We start from the raw sequence: 18,707 nt of genomic DNA, 5'->3' as shown, positions 1-18,707 counted from the left end.
CCTCAGTATAGTAATTGGCAATTGGACCATATCTATTTTACAAAAGTAATCTTAAAAAACAAAAATCAGGAGAATGGAATTCTAAAATCTAAGGAATCCTGACAACCAAATTCCAAAATAACTGCCTTTTCCACAGTATGATGTGGATTCTTAACAATCCTTGTTCACTATTTTGCGTATGTACAATATTTTATTCTTCATCATTTTAATTGCTTTCTCTAAGATTTGGGGATGGTTGGATACTTGGGAATATTGGAAGTTGCCTAGTTCTCATAATTTCTTATATTTCTGGAATTTTATTCTTTTTTTACATCAAAAATAATTATATTTCCAATTGTTCTAAGAGCACTACCATGTTTCCATGAATTTTAGCGATAACATCGGTGAACTTTTGAGTTCTAGTTCCAATAGTACTAGAGACAAAAATTTATTTGGGAAAGTATGTGATTGAATCTCTATAAAATATGCATTGCATTATAAATCATGACTACCAGTGGAAGTGTATTATTAAATGTGCATAAAAGATGCAGCAGTTATTAATGCTACTGTGCATTCAGTCATCTGTTTAAGAATGTAAGCTGAAATTCCTAAATTGTAGGTCCGGTTAATCTTTCAATCTAATGAGCAGACTTTTGTATCTATCATTTTTATATTTATCTTCATCTTTTAAAATTACAGGTTATTAATTTCTTCTGGTATCAAGCCATCAGCCTTAAAGTTAGTTTTAGATTCTAAAAATCTTTTCAATGACTGTCTTTATTATAGATTGCTGGAACTGCTAGAAAAGAATATATTTTTACCACTTTCCCCTTGAATATGTGACCTGTTTCTAGGAAAGTGAACCATTTTCAAATTCTCAATGATTCAGATCTATTTCCTTCATCCTGAAATAGCTACATGCAATGAAAATGAGGAAAAATTTATATCTACAAAATGGTGACATATCACCCTGAAAAAATTTCAGCATTCATGAACATCTGATTTGTACATGAAAGCTGATAATTGAATTTCAAATAGGTTCGAATTATTAAATGGTTAACTTCACATCTCTCTCACTTTTTTTTTTTTTACTAAGATTTAATTTTCATTCCTACAAAAGTAGTTGAGGTTTACAGTTTAACAAAGAATAGAGGTGACTGGGTGACTCAGTTGGTTAAGCTTCTGACTCAGTTTTAGCTCAGGTCATGATGTCAGGGTTGTGAGATCATGCCCCACACCAGGCTCTGTGTTCAGTGAGGAATCTGCTTGAGATTCTCTCTTTCCCTCTCATTCTACCCCTCTCCTGCCACTCTCTCTCTCTAATAAATAAATAAATCTTTAAAATTAAAAAAATTAAATTAAAAATAAAAATGAATATGCTAGACAAAATGATAAATTGTCTTCTGTCTCCTCTCGCCCTACTCCTGAGTCTCCTCACCAACAATTGATTTCCACTCATAAGAAGTATCCACTTTCATCATTTTTAGTTTTTTGTTAGGGCATTTGCATTCAGGTTCCAAACTAACATGATTATACTGATATTAATTATTTAATCCTTATATGAAAGAGAAAGATTAGCTGTCTTATGTGCCATTCTCTATACATGAGTGCATGCAAGTGTGCGTGTGCATGCACATGCACACTCACACTCAAACACTCTTCACCAAATATGGTGATGGTTATATCACCTTTTTGGGTTCAATTAGTATTCAATGTTTACATTATCATGACCAGGTAAATATTGTTTACAATTAATCTGGTAAGTGCACTATTATTTCATTTTCTTTCTTGTACAAACTCTGCTTCTCTGCAGATACATTTGCAATATATTTTGTATTTTATTTAAAATGTATGTATATTGGGGTGCCTTGGTGGCTCAGTCAGTTGGGCATCTGCCTTCGGCTCAGGTCATGATCCCATCAGGCTCCTTGCTCAGCAGGGAGTGCACTTCTCCCCCTGTTTATGCTATCTCTGTCAAATTAATAAAATATTGAAAAAAATAAGTGAAAATAAACTGCATGTATATCTACAATTTATCCGAATTGCTCCAACTTCTAAATACATTTACCCAAAGTTCTAGCAATATTATCCTATTCATTGGAATTTCCCTACTAAATCTTTTGTCCATCTACTTCAAACTGCATTGTTTGATCTACAGATTTTATCCTAAAATTTTGTTTAATCAATTTTCTTGCAAATCCCCTTTATCTCTTTTAGTAGCATTCTGAAAAGGGGTGTTTAGGAGGTAAAATATTCAAGATTTTACATGTCTGACAAACACCATTCTTCTACATCCATGGCTGATTTGTAGTGTGGCTGGGTTGCATTATCAGTTATAAGTCATATTTTCTCATAATTTTGAAAAGATTTTAGGTTTCCAGGTGTTGGCAAATTTTCTTCTATAAAGAGCTAAATATTTTTTTAGCCTTTGTAGGCTGTGTGATATTTATTGCAACTACTCATCTGTGCTGTGGCAGCTCAAAAGTAGCCATAGAAGATGCATAAACAAATGGACATGACAATGCTCTCATAAAAATTTATTTACAAAAACAGGCCAAAATTTGTTAGTCTTTGTTTGGGATTCTAATGTTACTTAATGCCATTGTGATTTCTGATTCATTTGCATGTGACAATTTTTTTTTCCTTTTAGAACGTTTGAGTTTTAAAGGTTCTTTAGTCTGAACTTGACATTTGAACTATCCAGATGATATATTTTGTTAGGCACTTTAGATTTCTTGCTGAAAACTTAGTGGATTTTTCAAACTGGAGAGTCTAGAGAAGGTTCGTATATTTTGGTAATTTCCATCCATCTCCTTTCTTTGTTCTCTCCTTTTGGAACTCATATATTAGTGGAATGTCAGGCCTCCTGGATTTATCATTTTTAACTTAACTCTATTATTTTCATTTTACTTCTTAGAAGATATTTTAAAATTTATATTCCAAACTTCAGTTTGACTTTTATGTTACCAATTTTTTTTTTAATTTCTAAGAGCACTTTATTATATGACTGTTCTTTATTTTATGGTCCCTTGTTCTTATTTCATGTGTACAATCTCTACCAGGATTTTTTTTTTAAGATTTATTTATTCATTCATGAGAGACATAGAGAGAGAGAGAGAGAGGCAGAGACACAGGCAGAGAGAGAAGCAGGCTCCATGTAGGGAGCCCGATGCGGGACTGAATCCCAGGACCCCAGGATCGTGCCCTGGGCCAAAGGCAGCTGCTAAACTGTTGACCCACCCAGGGATCCCTCTACCAGGGTTTTAATTAAGGTGGGGTTGTGTGTGTCTATGAGAGAGAGAAGAGTCTGTTTAGGCTGCCGTAAAAAAAAAATGCCAAAGACTGGGTGGTTTAAAAATAGCAAACATTTATTTCTCTTAGTTCTAGAGATTGGGAAGCCGGAGATCAAGGTGCCAGAAGATCCACTGTCTGGTGAGAATCCACTTCCTAGTTTGTAGATGGCTATCTTCTCACTGGGTCCTTACATAATTGAAGAACTTTTGGAGGTCTCTGTTAAAAGGGCACTAATCCTATTCATGAGGGATCCACCCTCTTGAGCTAATTGCCTTCCAAAGTCCCACCTCCAAATACCATCCCATTGGAGATTAGGTTTCAATATATGAGCTTGGGAGGGACACATACATTCAGGTTATAGCAGTGTGTGTGTGTGTGCGGTGTGCTCATGCATGTACACATGTGTTTGTCTGTCTGTTACCTCTATTTCTTCTGATTTTATTCTCGCCTTTTCTTTCCCTTCCCTTACTCTATTTTCTTTCTGTTACAGAGGTTTCCTTGAAAGTTGAGTGAGTTCATTATCCCTCAGTTCAGAACTTGTCTCACTATCCATAGTGAGAAAATTTGACTCTAGTCTTCTTTGTGGGTTGGAGAAAGGTAGTCATGTGTGATCAAGAAGGGAATCTAGAAGTCTGATGCTTTCGAGACTTTCATCAGATCTTCTTTTTTTTTTTTTTTTTTCAGTTCAATCCTATATCTTGTCCTGAGGTACCTGATACCACCAGTTCTTTAGTCTTTCCAAGCATCCATAGTATAAATCAGCTTAGTTCTTGATTCTCCCACTAGCAGACTTCGATTTAAGATTACTGTAGTTTGATATGTTAATTACCACTCATCTATCAGCTTCCCAGAATTTACAAATTTTGTTAATGTTTTTAGTCTATCACAGTTTTCTCTTTTATTCTTTTTTTTCTCTGTGGTTTTTCTTAAAAATCTTTTTATTTATTTGGTGTCATTTTAGTAGGATTTCAGGGAGGACCAGACATAAATTAATATGTTTAATCTAACATGTTTCATGTAATTATATTCCAAATTTTAGGAAAATCATACCTACACCAGCTATTTAAAAGTTCCAAAGGGGGGCAGCCCCTGTGGCTCAGTGGTTTAGCGCCACCTTCAGCCCAGGGCCTGATCCTGGAGACCCGGGATCGAGTCCCATGTGGGGCTCTCTGCATGGGGCTTCCTTCTCCCTCTGCCTATGTCTCTGCATGTCTCTCACCTCTCTCTCTGTCTCTCATAAATAAATAAATAAAACCTTTAAAAAATAAAAAAATAAAAATTCCAAAGGAAGCTCTGAAGCTGGAATGGACCTGAAGAGTTGCTCTAAATTAAAAAAGGAGGACTGGGCTTTTATATATGAGCATTGCCCAGTCAATGAATGCCAGATACCCTAGGGAGGTGACACATTCTTAAGCAAGGCAACTGAGGGCAATTCCAGGACAGGGCTTGGAGTTGAGGCCTGCTAACTCAGATAATGGGGACCTGGACAAGTACAGATATATCTGCTACATGTGTCTTTTAGCAAATTTAGTATATGAATTATCTGTACCAATAAGTAAACTTGAAAAAAATTAAAGATCAAGTGATTTATTTAGCAAAGAAAACTAATGCTTCTTTTGAGACAGGCAGGGTTACAAATTCTTTAATTGTGGAGATGACATATAATACATCTCTTTATAGCATATTGCCTTCCACTTGGTTCATAGTTAATCCACACTTAATATTTATTTAATAGTTAAGTGACATTAGTAAATAGGTTTTAAGAATTAGCTTCTATTCAAAACTTATCCCTCATGTTGACATTATCTTTTATAAAAATAAAACACTTTTTCCTGAACAAAAAATTCAGTGTGTAGCAATCAATGAAAAGAAGATTGTAATAAATGGAAGAGTTTGATCCATGAGACACATCAAAATCGAAAGGCCACAAAATGTCACCATTGTCACAAGTAAGAGACAGAAGAGATATCTCTGTCTCTGATGCCTACAACCATACCAATTTATTTTTTTGACAAAAAATAATTTGGCTTATTTAGGGAAGTAATCTAATGGCCAAGAATGTTGGGGATAATTTCAAGTCGATAAATGGATTATCTTCTCATCTTCAATAAAATCAAGGAATGGAAAGAGTCGGGATTAATGATGCTTAAAAAAAGTGATATTTAGAATGCAGGAATAGATTCCCAAGCCATTACTACATAGAGAAATAACACTGCAGAGAAGATCTCTCTGCTTTCAACTACCTGTTCTCTATTGGCCAGTTTACTACGTCTGGATAGTTGAGGAGCACAGATCCCCCTGGGCTTGTCCAGCTCATTTACATAGGCCAGTTGTCCCAGACTCAATGGTCACATGTTAAACTAGCAAATAGCTAGAAGAAAATGAATCCCTTTCAACACATATAGTTCAGAGTCATATTTTTCTCATGTTGATGGCTTGGAGAGAGCGCTGCTTCCCAATTTTGTACTTGATGCTTAATGTTATGCTGCATCAGTCAAATCACATTATATCAGGTTACAGAGCAGGTCAGCACAAATGGTCGTGTTCAAAGAAGTCTCTGTCTTCCTGCCAAGTCGTTTGGCACTGCTCAAGTTGTCATCAATTTGAATTACTTGTAGATCATTTCAGGAGATATTAAGATAATTATTGGCTGTTCTCATAAGAGTAGGAAGCCAGCAAAGCACTCACTGAACCTCTGCATTCATCTATAAATTGAGAAACACACTATATCTTAAAACAATATAATTCATGTCATGTTAATGTATGCACCATTTCAGTTTATATTCTATTATCCTACTCTTAAATTATATAATATATTTGGGTAATTTATCCAGTTGATATTAGAATGCATGCAGCCTTGTATTTAAGATACTTTCTCTTAGTGCTTTGCTGAATTTTCCCACAAAATAGGTATTAGAGGGTATACGGCACCTTAGTCAAGTTACATTCAAGAAACAATCGAAAATTGGGTTTCAAAATTTCTCTTTTTAAAAGAAATATGTGCACAACAACTACAGAAATACTCTCCATTTATAGTGAATTACATTCCAAAAGTCTGTTCAAACGTTGGTTGACTAAAATGACATTTCACACAGAAACAATACAATTATGGCTCCCATAATCTGGTTATGGTTCAATAATGTCTTAATAATGATGTCTTATTTAAAATGTTGATGCTGTGAAGAAAGCCACTCTATCCTAGAGGAAGCTTTAAGACCTCATATCCTGGCATGCAGAATGGAGAATAGCTCCTGGTAAAGGGGATTCATTTCCCTAAGTCAGTAACTTTTTCATGAAGAATGGAACTAGTTACTTCCTCTCTCAATGTCAACATTTATTCCACAGTTTCCTTCTCTACTCCTTTAAAGCTTATCTTTCTGTCTCTTTTCTTTGGATTACTTATTCCAATATATCAAAGAAAAGTAGTTAAAAGTGCAAAGTCAGACTGGACTAAAATAGACTCATTGCCACAAGACAATTCTCCATGGGTCTCTCACATTTATGCACATCCCTCCAGCTAAGTAAGGCACTGACAGCCTTTACTTGGGAATTTTTTTCAAAGCTTTTTGTATGGTGAACAACCTTGGAAAACAGAAATAATCCACATGTCTCCAAACAGAAAGCATATTAATTTGCTGTCCACTACAATAAAGATAACATCTCCATCCAGGGCAAATGTTGGACAAGTTTGCATGCAACCCATTAAAACCACCTGGCTCCACGTCCACATTACTTCCCAGGTTTGGGGGCAAGGGTAACCAACAGGACCATGATACCCATGCTGCCTGCTCTGACCTTTGTCTTTGACCCAGGTGTTGCATGTTTTTGCCAGCACCCATGAAAATGAGAGGCTAACATGTTACTTACAAGTAAGGTAAATCTCAGACCTGACACTCTGCCACTTACTAGGCATGTGACCTTGGAAATAAACCTCCAGTTTCACATGGAAAGAATGAAGTTAATGATAGTCTTTACCTCACAGGATTCTTAAATAAGAAATTGTACAAGAAATATTTAGGACAGTTTCTGGTACTGTAAATGCTCAAAAGTAAGTTAACTGTTATTGATTTTGTGTGTGTGTGTGTGTGTGTGTGTGTTTAAAACATTTTTGGCTTAAAAAGTATTTTTGTTCCTCTTATATGTGTAATTCATCTTTTTGGGAGTACATATTTATCTTTTCCTTTGTTTTAACCATATGAATATTTGTATGGAAATGGAAGGTAAAAGCATTCAATAAAATACAATAGAACCTAAGATTTGTATACCTAAGCACCATCCAGAGATCTCCAGAGGCGAGAAAAGGAGCTTATTGCTTTTGCTCTCACAACTCACACAGCTTTGGGTTTAGCTCCAGATATGAATACAGAGAAAGTAGAGAAAGTGTTGTGCAATAAAGAAAAATCTCAAACAAATTAAATGAGTGCCCCCAGGCACTGACAGTCCCTCCATATTCCCCCAGGTGACCTAATGTTCAGCTGGTTGAAAACTACTGTGCTGGTAGAAAGGATTTCTTTCTCATCTTCGAAGATGGTGGTTCAATCTTGATTGGACATACCTGGAGAACTTTAAACAGTACATATGGATGCCTATGCCACATCCCAAAAGTTCCAATTTAATTAGGTTAAGTGACTTTGGCATCAGGATATTAGAAACGTCAGGTGATTTGAATCTATAGCCAATGTTTTAAGCAAAAGAAGCAGCCAGAAGCTAGACTTCTCTTTTTGAATATTTCAAGGAGGTATGGCAAGGGATGTAATAGAAGTATGAAAAATTGAAAGGATGAACCCATACTTTCTCATACTTCAGAGTTTTTAATGTCCAAAATTAAGTTGAAGACTTTCCAAATCATCACTCCAAGTCAACTAGCTTTGCTTTCAATGTGGTCAAAGTGGTGCTGCAATTCTTTCCCAACAGAAAAACTAAATTGTGGCACATTGTAAAATAAGCATTGTGTATTTCCATGTTGATGATTCAAACAATTTCTGTAGCCAAGTGTGCTATAAGCAGGCATTAGTCAGACGAATTGTGTAGACAAGTCTGTAGTTGATCCTCATGATTTGGGAAGGTTGTGTTTGTTCTGAATGAACGAGTCTTTGTTTTTTACATCAGCATGTTTCACTCATATGTTTTTAAAATGTAATACTATCCAGGGTAAGAAACTCAAAACAAGATTGTTATTGAATTATCTGCAAAATAAACAGTTTCATCTAAAACACTCGGTTTCAGACCACCCATAGACAAGACTTTACAGGGATCCTTCAAGTTAAACATGAATGTTTAAACCATAAAAATATGGCTTAACAAATGCTGTTTGAAAATGAGGAACTTGTGCAAGCAATGTAGAAAAAAGTATTATTTAAAAATTTGATTGGTGAGGGACATCTGGGTGGCTCAGTAGTTGAGTATCTCCCTGAAGGGATCCAGGGTGTGATCTCAGGATCCAGGATCAAGTCCCACATCGGGCTCCCTGCATGGAGCCTGCTTCTCCCTCTGCCTATGTCTCTGCCTCTCTCTATATATGTCTCTCATGAATAAATAAATAAATCTTAAAAAAGTTTTTGATTGGTGATCAACCTCATAATTCTTCTCCCCAAAATCAAATATATTGATCAAGACAAGTGAATCAATATTTCATTTTATTCCTTATTGGTAACATTAAAAATGAATTAACATTTGAACAGTTTATGTATATGCATATATATGTACACATATGTATGTGTACATGTGTATTGTTTAAAGTTCTCCAGACACTTTACCAACATCATTTCACTTTCATGCAGACAATAGCTCTATTTGGTGTTGTTATTACTGAGGCTCATGGAGCTTAAATTGCCTGGAGTAGTGTGGTGAAGGTAGGAGTGGACCTCATCAGTCTCACATAAAATTCTCACTCTTTCCCATAACATCACTTGGCATTAACAGTGAACTCAACACATAAAGGTACCTAATAATGGTGTTATGAACTGAATCGTGCCCCCCCCTTCACAGGTTGAAGCCCAAGTTCCAATGTGACTGTATTTGGAGACAGGGACCTTAAGGGGGTAATTAAAGTTAAAGTTAGTCATAAGGGTGGAGCCCAAATCTTATAGGACTTGTGTCATTTTAAGAAGAGACACCGGAGATCTCTCTGTCTCTCTGTCTCTCTCTCTCTCTCTTTGCTGCTGCTGCTCTGTGAATGGAAAGAGAAGAGGCTATATGAAGACACAATAAGAAGGTAGCCAACTACAAGCCAGAGGCCAATTCTACTGGTACCTTCATCTTGTACTACCAGCCTCCAGAAAGTAAATTTCTGTAATTTAAGCTACCCAGTCTATGATATATTGTTATGGTTATAAGAGCAGACTAATCAGAGGGAAATGGATCTCTGATTCACTTATAACCCAGCTATGTATGTCTAGAATCATGAACTGCTGAATAGTGAAGAAATCCCTGGACCAGGTGTTGGAAGATCTCATACCTTCTCCTACTAATCATATGAGCCCATATCATGTAAACTTGGACATACCAAAAACTCTTTGAGCCCCAGCTTACTTATTTGTAAATGGACATTCTGCTATCTGCTCAGCCTACCCTTCCAAATTATTATGAAGATAGAAGTACTAGGGGATCCCTGGGTGGCGCAGTGGTTTGGCGCCTGCCTTTGGCTCAGGGCGCGATCCTGGAGACCCGGGATCGAGTCCCACATCGGGCTCCCGGTGCATGGAGCCTGCTTCTCTCTCTGCCTGTGTCTCTGCCTCTCTCTCTCTCTCTCTCTCTCAATCTGTGTGTGACTATAGTAAATAAATAAAAAATTAAAAAAAAAAGATAGAAGTACTAATGCTTTATGAATTGTATGGAACAAAACAAGCATAAGGGCAAAGCATCAGTAAAATCTAAGTACATGTGCTATATACCCAGAAAATATCAACTTCCTTCAAACAAGCATGGAAAATATTTATAATACCAAGGTACTGACAAGAGTTACACTCAGAATAGATTTCAAATGGCCTGTTCTAACATATAAAATCTAAATTTCTCTGTCAAGTGCTTAATCTCTTAATAGAATGCAGGAGATCGCTTAGGAGTCTCCAGGTGAGCGGCAGTAGGTGTGCAGACTTACAACCCCTCCTTATGCATCACCAGCTTTTACATTCTCTTATTAGTCTTCCTTTCAAGGGATTTCTCTTCTACCTGCAGCATATTATAGGGTTTATTTCCTAAGTACCCAAGAATCAAAAGAGCTGCATTCTTATCCCAGAAAAACTACATTCTAACTATGGATACTGGCATGTTTAACCCCTGTGAACACAGCTTCTTTATCTAGAAAATGAACATGTTGGGCTATGTCTTGGGTTGCCAGAGAAAATACAAGAAGCCTAGTTAAATTTGAATTTCAGTTTAACGAAAAACAGTTTTTAAGATTTATTTATTTGAGAGAGAGAGACTGGCAGGGAGAGGCAGAGGGAGAAGGATAGAGAATCTTAAGCAGACTCCATGCTGAGCATGGAGTGCAACATGGAACTCAATCTCATGACCCTGAGATCATGACCTGAGCCAAAACCAAGAGTCGAATGTTCAACCAACTGAGCCACTCAGGTGCACCAAAAAAATTTTTTTAGTAGTAGTATATTCTGTATTTTTATTTACTACATTTTACAACCCTGACTGAGTAACTTTTCGGGTCTTGCATTCCCAGAATGGTATTACTTCAGAAGATATAAACTAATAATAACAATAACAATAGCTGCTTTTATTTAAAGTTTACTCTGTACCAGGCACTATTCTCAGTGCTTTAACATATATAGTCTAAGTCAACTTTCAACAAAGCTGTGTATGGTGGTATGACATTAGAAACATAATCCACAAGGCTACCCTCATTACTGACACTAATTCAAAGCTCAGAGGTCCTCAAGACAACTCTTAGTTTCAATTATTTACTAGAGGGACTCACAGAACTTACTGAAAGCTATCATATTCACAGTTTACACTTTATTATAAGCTAAAGAATGCAAATTAAAATTAGTCAAGGGAAGATACACATAGAGCAGAGTCCAAGAGGGGTGCACACATTGAACTTCTATTGTCTTCTCTCTATGGAGTCATGGATGATATTAACTTCTCCTGGCAATAATGTCTGATGGTATCCACAGAGCTTTGTCAACCAGTAAAGCTTACTTGAGCTCTAATGCCTTTACTGGGGCTCTATCAACTGCCATATAGCTGACATTAGTCTTCAGTCCCTTTATAGATCAAGCTAGTATTGTAGGACTCAAAGTCACTACCATAAATCTCCTTTTAGACTTTTTGACATGGCTCAAAACCCCCAGGTAAACAAAGACACTTTTATTAGACAGCATTCCGAGGACCTAGAGATAACTTCAACTAGTCAAGGGCAAAGGCCAGACCTTTCTTTGGACAATTCTAGTCTAGAATTAGGAATTCTTACATATTTAGCTAAAATAACATCATTACTAAAACCCAATAGTTATCACATATATCATGCTACCAAGAGTAGAGAAAACTGAGGACCACAGCAGTTATGAGGAGGCCAGAGTCATATATCAAGTCAGTGGCTATGCCATCTTTTGTATATACTGGAGGGGTAGGGGAGAAGGAAGATGGGAGAGAGGGAGAGAAGGAGAGAGGAAGAGAGGAAGAGAGGAAGAGAGGAAGAGAGGAAGAGAGGAAGAGAGGGAGAGAGGGAGCAAGAGAGCCAGAGCCAGAGAAAGACTTTACTCCAGATAACAGAAGATTAACCAAAAGATAACAACAGGAAGCAATCAGCTGACACTCAAACATGAAGTAACTAAAAGATTAATAGCTTAGGGAAGATTTTCTGAAACCAACAGATTTTTTTTTTTGCTATTGTTGTTTACACTTTACATTTTTCTTAGCAACACGTCAATAAAATGGTCTCTAAAAGGAGTATTTTGTTGTTTGGACTGAGTTTTTTATTTTATTACTTTGTTTTTATTGGAAGATATAGTAAAAGATAAGAGGAGTAGAATTTGAATTGTTGGAAGTTAGACAATACAAAGGCTTTTTTGTCCTTCTAGTTTTGAAATAGTCTCACAACAACATACTACCACCTTTGTAGTAGTTCAGCCACCAGTATACCAAGGAAACCAACTAATTAGGTTCAGACATCACCAATCAGTCCATATGCTGGCCATAGGTCATGGGTTTGGAAAAACAAAGATACTGAAACATGTGAATGCCAATATTTTACAACTTATGAGTCCTAGTATTTATTGAGCATTATTATGGACTGAATATTTGTCTCTCCCTTCTTCTAAATCCACATGTTGAAATCCTAACCCCCAATGTGACGGTGTTAGGAGGTAGAGCCTTTGAGAGGTGATTATGTCATGACAGCAGAGTTTTCATTAATTGGATTTGTGTCGTCATAAAACAGACACCAGAGAATTCCCTTGCCACCTCTGCCATGAAGGACACATCAAGAATATGGCCCACTATGAACCAGAAAATAGGCTCTTACCAAATGCCAAATTTTTGGGCACTTCGACCTTAGACTTCTTAGCCTCCAGAAATGTGAGAAATAAGTTTGTTAATTTGTTGTTCAAGCCACCCAGTCTATGGCATTTTTCTTATAGTAGCCCGAACAGACTAATCAAGCATTTATTTTTAATGGGCCACCATTTTACAAACACCCTATAGAACTTAATATTCCCAAATCCCATTCTATAGATGAAAAAACTGACATCTAAAAAGGTTAAATAACTGCCCAATATTTCACAGCTAGTAATTGGCAAAGTTTGAATTTGTACAATTTCTGCAACTTCTGAACCCATAACACATAAAATTACCTCATTATATGGTGAAATAATAAGATATATTGGCTATTGATAGGACATTATTGATTGGATGGTTTGGCTTGGTTCATTTTGGTTTGTTTGGACTTAGTTTGGTTTTAAGCTGACAGTCCCAAAATAAAAATACTGGAATCAATATTTTGGTTTAAACCACTTTGTCTTGCCTCAAAGCAAGACATTTCAGCACATTTAACTTGTCAACCAAAATTCCACATATAACATTTCACATAATGAAGAAGCTAAAAGATTTAAACAAATAATAATAAGCACTTGTAAAGTACTTCTCATCTTCAAAGGGTTTACCAGTAGTCAGCCTATTAATTTTCTCAGACCTCTACATTTATTCTCACAGGTGACTGAGGAGTAAACTCCAGAATGAGGAAGATGGGCATGAGAGAGCTATGCTTTGTGGGAGCAACTATCCTCAGATCACAATATAGCTTTGTGCACCTGGCTATTTGCAAAGATTGTATAGCATGGAAATGCCACATTGATCTTCCTTCCTACATCAAGTCCAAGTGGACTCAGACTCATGAGGAGGGAGACAGTTGATTAATGCTGCACTTTTCCCACAGATGTTGGGGAGATCCAGTGCTCAGTAAGGTAATCATTCCAACATGTGGATATATAGGAGGATAAACTCCACTGAAACAAAAAGTATTACTGCAAGGCAGGAATTAACATTGAAATTAAATATGGAAACAGTTGTTTAAAGAATGGCTACATTAAAAACAATTCAAGTATGAAGTTATTTGGTGGAAGACCAAATCAGCATTTCTCTTTTGGTTATACTGACATATACCAATGCCTGGTGTTACTTGACTATACTGCTTCAGCATATTACAGGAAAAAAAAAAAAAAAAAAAAAAAGAAGTGCTAAGAGTCAGCAACAGATCAAGGAAAATAACATGGAGATGAGGGCACATTATTAATTACACTGTGGTAACAATCGTGTAAACATGTTGATAAAAATCTAAGCCGAGTGTTGAATGAATCTGAAAGGCTTTCTTCTCCCAGTGTTAGCTTAGATAGCAGTTTACCTGCAATCCGAGGACAAAAAGAGTAGAATATTTCTACATCATCATCTGTGTGGGTCACATACCTGGGTCTCTAAATTGGGCAGTGGAGAATAAAATAAATAGCAACCAAAAGGAAAATATTGGGGAAAAAAAGGACATATTCAAGAGTCATCAACGACAGTTCATCTAACACCTGTGTTTGGAACTGTGGGTATTAACAAGCCGAGTTGCAGTGTATATCCAAACTCCAAAATTGACAAATCATAGACATGCCGGTTCTCACAGACGCATTAAGTTCACACCTAAAATCATCTCATGAGACTGTTCATCATTCCAAAGCCTACGAACCACACCAAAGAGTGACAAGACCAAGTTGCATGATAATATCAAGGTTCATTCCAAAGGTATTTCTTTGGCTTCTGAAGGAATCTAGGATATTTTGTTTCAATACAAATGAAGTCAGACTAGCACGTTATGAAACAAGTGCACTACATATGACTATTTTAAGCAAATGAGCCACTTACAATTTCTTTCCATCATTCCATATCAGCATCCACTCTAGTAATCAGCACAAAATTGGCCCAGATAATAATGATTATGGTGAGGTTTCATCAAATAAATAGCAATGGTTAAAATTCTATGCCAACTTGCTACTAATATTTGCATATGGGAAATAAGTAGATTTATTAGAGATTCAGGGTTGAGGGTAAGTGAACCTCTTCATTTGAGGGGCAGAAATCATATCAACCAAATTTGCCAGAGATTGCCCCCAGCTGCTACAGCAGCCCCACACCAATCCAGAAGAAAGTTTAGCTGGGTTTAGTTCCATCTGGACTCCGAGATTGAAGCCAATGAAGAGAATTAAACATCACTGTAGAATGGAGACCCCTAGAGTCTGATTGATTTACTTTGGAAATGGCTGATGGGTTTGGAAAAGGAAACTAAATTGACCATTTGTTTACTTCGTATCAGGACGTTTTGGAGAGAAATTTACTGTAATATGTGTCAACCCCTGTGTTCCCTAAGATTGTGCGTGTGTTGTTTTGCTTTGTTTTAAAATTCTGGTTTCACTACATATGTGGCATGAATCCTACTTAATCAGGAATGGCTTATAGGCTGCAGTAGTGGCTGACATTAAAGCTGTCACTTAGTAAAATAGTACTAAACTCCTGGGAGAGAATGTGGCATTGGAGGAAGCCAGAGCCTTAGCAGTGGGCAAGGGCAGCTGCCTTATTGAGAACAGAGATAGATCAGAGGGGCAGAGGAAAGGAACAGACTACAGATGTTTCAGTGGATCCCAGAAGCCTATATTCAAAATTACCCCAATGATAACAATGTGGAAGTTCCTTAAATTTTAAGAGTTAAATATACAAAAATCAGCAATTTAACTTTAATTTCATAAGTGACATAAAATGTTTTTTTTTTAAAACCCCAATATTATGTCCTAAACTTTAAAGTTTAATTTACACTAAAATTCTGTCCTACATGGCTACGGGGTATATTACTTTCAGAAATTATTTCTTTTGCTAGAATATTTTTGTTTCTTTGTACTCAGGTCACCCTTCCTCATTCCCAGCCCAATCTTTAGGTAATTACTATTAGCAGCCCAGAGTTAATTGTTTCACATCTTCCATTATAAATTCTGCTTATAAATATAAAACAGTAATTTATAGTAATGTAGAGAAAAATGATTGGAAAAATAACTAACATTTAAAATAATTTAGTTTTTCTTGCCATTAAAAAAAAATCAACTTTTTCTATTTTAAAAGCAATCGTGAATATAAAATAGAGAAAGAAAAAGAAAACTTCCACAATGGCTTATTCTAAGATGATTATGCTAATATTCTTGAAAATATCTTTCTTGAATTATTTCTCTTCATAGATTTAGGTTGTTTTCTATGGCTGATCTATCTATCTATCTATCTATCTATCTATCTATCTATCTATCTATGTATCATCTATCTAGTTTTATTATATAGTTTTAAAGCCTTATTAAATTTACCCACAGCTTTCAATAAAATTAAGAATTGGTTTTAAAGACACTTGTAAACATCTGCATAATATTCTACTAAATAATGCATTATGCATGTGGCAGGATGAGTCCACTCAGCACCAGTATCCATGTGCTTCACTTCAATCCCAAGAGTCCTTGCAGTTAGACCCACTATATTCTAGTCAGTGGAGCATAGATGAGAGTGGTGTTGGTCACAGCTAAACCTGTCCCCAGCCTCTTCCCCATAATTCCTTGTGTGCTGTCTTCTTTATTCCCTCACCTGGATACAGAAGAGCAAGTTGAAGACTCAAGAATCATAGAAGATGAAAAGAATCTGCATTGTTGAATCACTACACAAAAGGCCATTTACCCAATACCTGATGGGACTGTAACACGAGCAAGAATTAGGACTTTATTATATTATCTCATCCGGGTGGTTGGTTGTTACATCCTCAACCCTACTCTGACTAATGCAGCTTACCTTAAAACTTTACCTTCTAGACATATTGGTGATATGCTGTCATGGAGGTGTACTGCTCAGATCTCCTCCTGGAGGAAGTGCAGCAGTTAGTATAGTTAACTGACACCCCCAACTGACAGTTCCTTTGGCTCTGCCATAGTGTTCACACCAAGGACAGGTTCTCCAGGGCTGTTCCCAGCCAATGACAGACCACAGAGTGGGCTCTAGAGCCAGAATATTCCATTCAAAGCAGAAATCCCACAGCCTTTGTTCAAGGACCCTCATCATTATAGCCAAGACTTTCTAAGACTCTCCACTCCAGTCTGAGGCTCATTCTATCCAATCTTTTGTTCCTCCTCTCCTTTCACAGGTGTCAGAAAACTGTATCATAGTCTGAAAGCTCTTCCATCTCCTGCTTCCCATTATATTTCAAAGGAGTTTCATCCAATAAATTTCTGACATGCATAGTCTCATCTACATCTTTGTCCTGTAGGATCCAAGCTAATATAGGTTATTCCAAAACTTTTTCACTCCTATATATAAAATTGTGATGAAAATAGTTATGCATATTTTCTTGAATTTCAGACACGATTTTCAAAAGAGATTCTTTAGTAGGTAATATGAACATTTTTTAAAACTCTTGGCACATATTGCCAAGTAGTGTCCTAAATTGTTATATTTTACTCTGATACAAATAACAGAAGTATTTGTATCATCACATCCTCAACAGAACTAAATATTACAGTTAAAATTTTTTAATAATTGAAAGGGCGAAAATCATCATTCATAGTTTTCTTATCATGCACTTCTTCAAACCCAGCAAACTTGAACATAATTCTAGATATTTATATATTAATTGCATTTATTCTTTTGTGAGAATTCTACTTGCATCTATTGCTCATTAACTCTTACAGATCCAGTTATTTTTATAGTTTTAACATTTATTTTTACTCACTAAAATCTCTAGTCTTTCTTTAATTTCCTTTAGAAAAAAATTAAAATGAATTTTAAAGATATAGTAACTAAACAGAAAATGTGTCTTTATACATACATCAATGTTACATGTGGCTAATGATACAATATGAGCTGTTTTTAAATAACACCCTTCCAAAGTGATATAAGCTCCTCTTTTACCAGAATGTCAACATCTATTTTTTGGCAAATTTTAAATGTTAACGATGAAATATGTTGTAGAATTACCTATCATGGAAAAACAGAACCTGTGCTAAAGATACTTAAGAAAATAAATGTTTTAAATAAATTTTGTTTTCCTTTTCCAAATATAGCACTGTTGACTGTTCTTTACCTATTTCTCTAAGGCAATGAACTCAGTTGTGATTATTCTTCACCTGTATCTTTAGTTGAAGAGACCGTAAGGGAAAAAATCACAAGGAAAAAGGCTTATAGTTTTATACAAAATCTTTGTTAGACCATTGAAGTAACACATGCTTGCATGCACACACACATATACTTTTAAGTCCTAATGTTGATATACAAACATATAGAAAATAATGTTACAAACATCTTTGTACTCACCACAAGTTTAAGAAACAGACACTGCAGGGTACCTGGGTGGCTCAGCAGTTAAGCATCTGCCTTTGGTTCAGGTCATGATCCTGGAGTCCTGGAATCGAGTCCCACATCAGGCTCCCCGTGGGGAGCCTGCTTATCCCTCTGCCTATGTCTCTGCCTCCCTCTCTGTGTCTCTCTTGAATAAATAAATAAAATCTTAAAAAAAAATGAAAAGGACACTGTAGATCATATCAAGGCCTCAGATAATTTCTACATCTTTCCTGTCCACTCCCCCAGATATCTATTTGGAATTTAATATTTATCATTATTGTGCTTGTCTTTACTCTTTCGTGACATATGTCACACATCAGTAAAAAAAATATTTGCACTATTTAACTTTTATGTAAATTGTATCAAATCCTACATATCCTTCTGTAATTTATTTCTTTGCTCAAAGTTTTACTTTTGAAATTTATTTATCTTGGCAGGTATGGCTTTGGCTCATTTAGTTCTCAGTAGAAACTTACTACTCCAGGGGTGTCTGTGGATCATCAGCATTGTGTCCCCCAGGAGTCTGTTGGAGATTCAGAATCTTAGGATCCACCCGAGATCTACAGAATCAGAATCTGTATTTTAAC

General features: G+C 36.1%; 1 long non-coding RNA gene across 1 annotated transcript in view; it reads right to left on the bottom strand.

Annotated features, from left to right (window-relative positions):
- The window catches only part of LOC119865312, a 50,353-nt gene extending 33,643 nt beyond the window's left edge, over nt 1–16,710 (bottom strand). The window contains exon 1 of the long non-coding RNA XR_005376731.1: nt 16,579–16,710. This is a non-coding gene — a long non-coding RNA (uncharacterized LOC119865312). The remainder of the gene's footprint in view (nt 1–16,578) is intronic.
- Nucleotides 16,711–18,707: the final 1,997 nt, after the last annotated feature.

The sequence above is a fragment of the Canis lupus genome, chromosome 23 (genome assembly GCF_011100685.1).
Source record: "Canis lupus familiaris isolate Mischka breed German Shepherd chromosome 23, alternate assembly UU_Cfam_GSD_1.0, whole genome shotgun sequence".
Lineage (NCBI taxonomy): Eukaryota > Metazoa > Chordata > Mammalia > Carnivora > Canidae > Canis > Canis lupus.
This window is presented reverse-complemented; position numbering and strand designations above follow the sequence as displayed.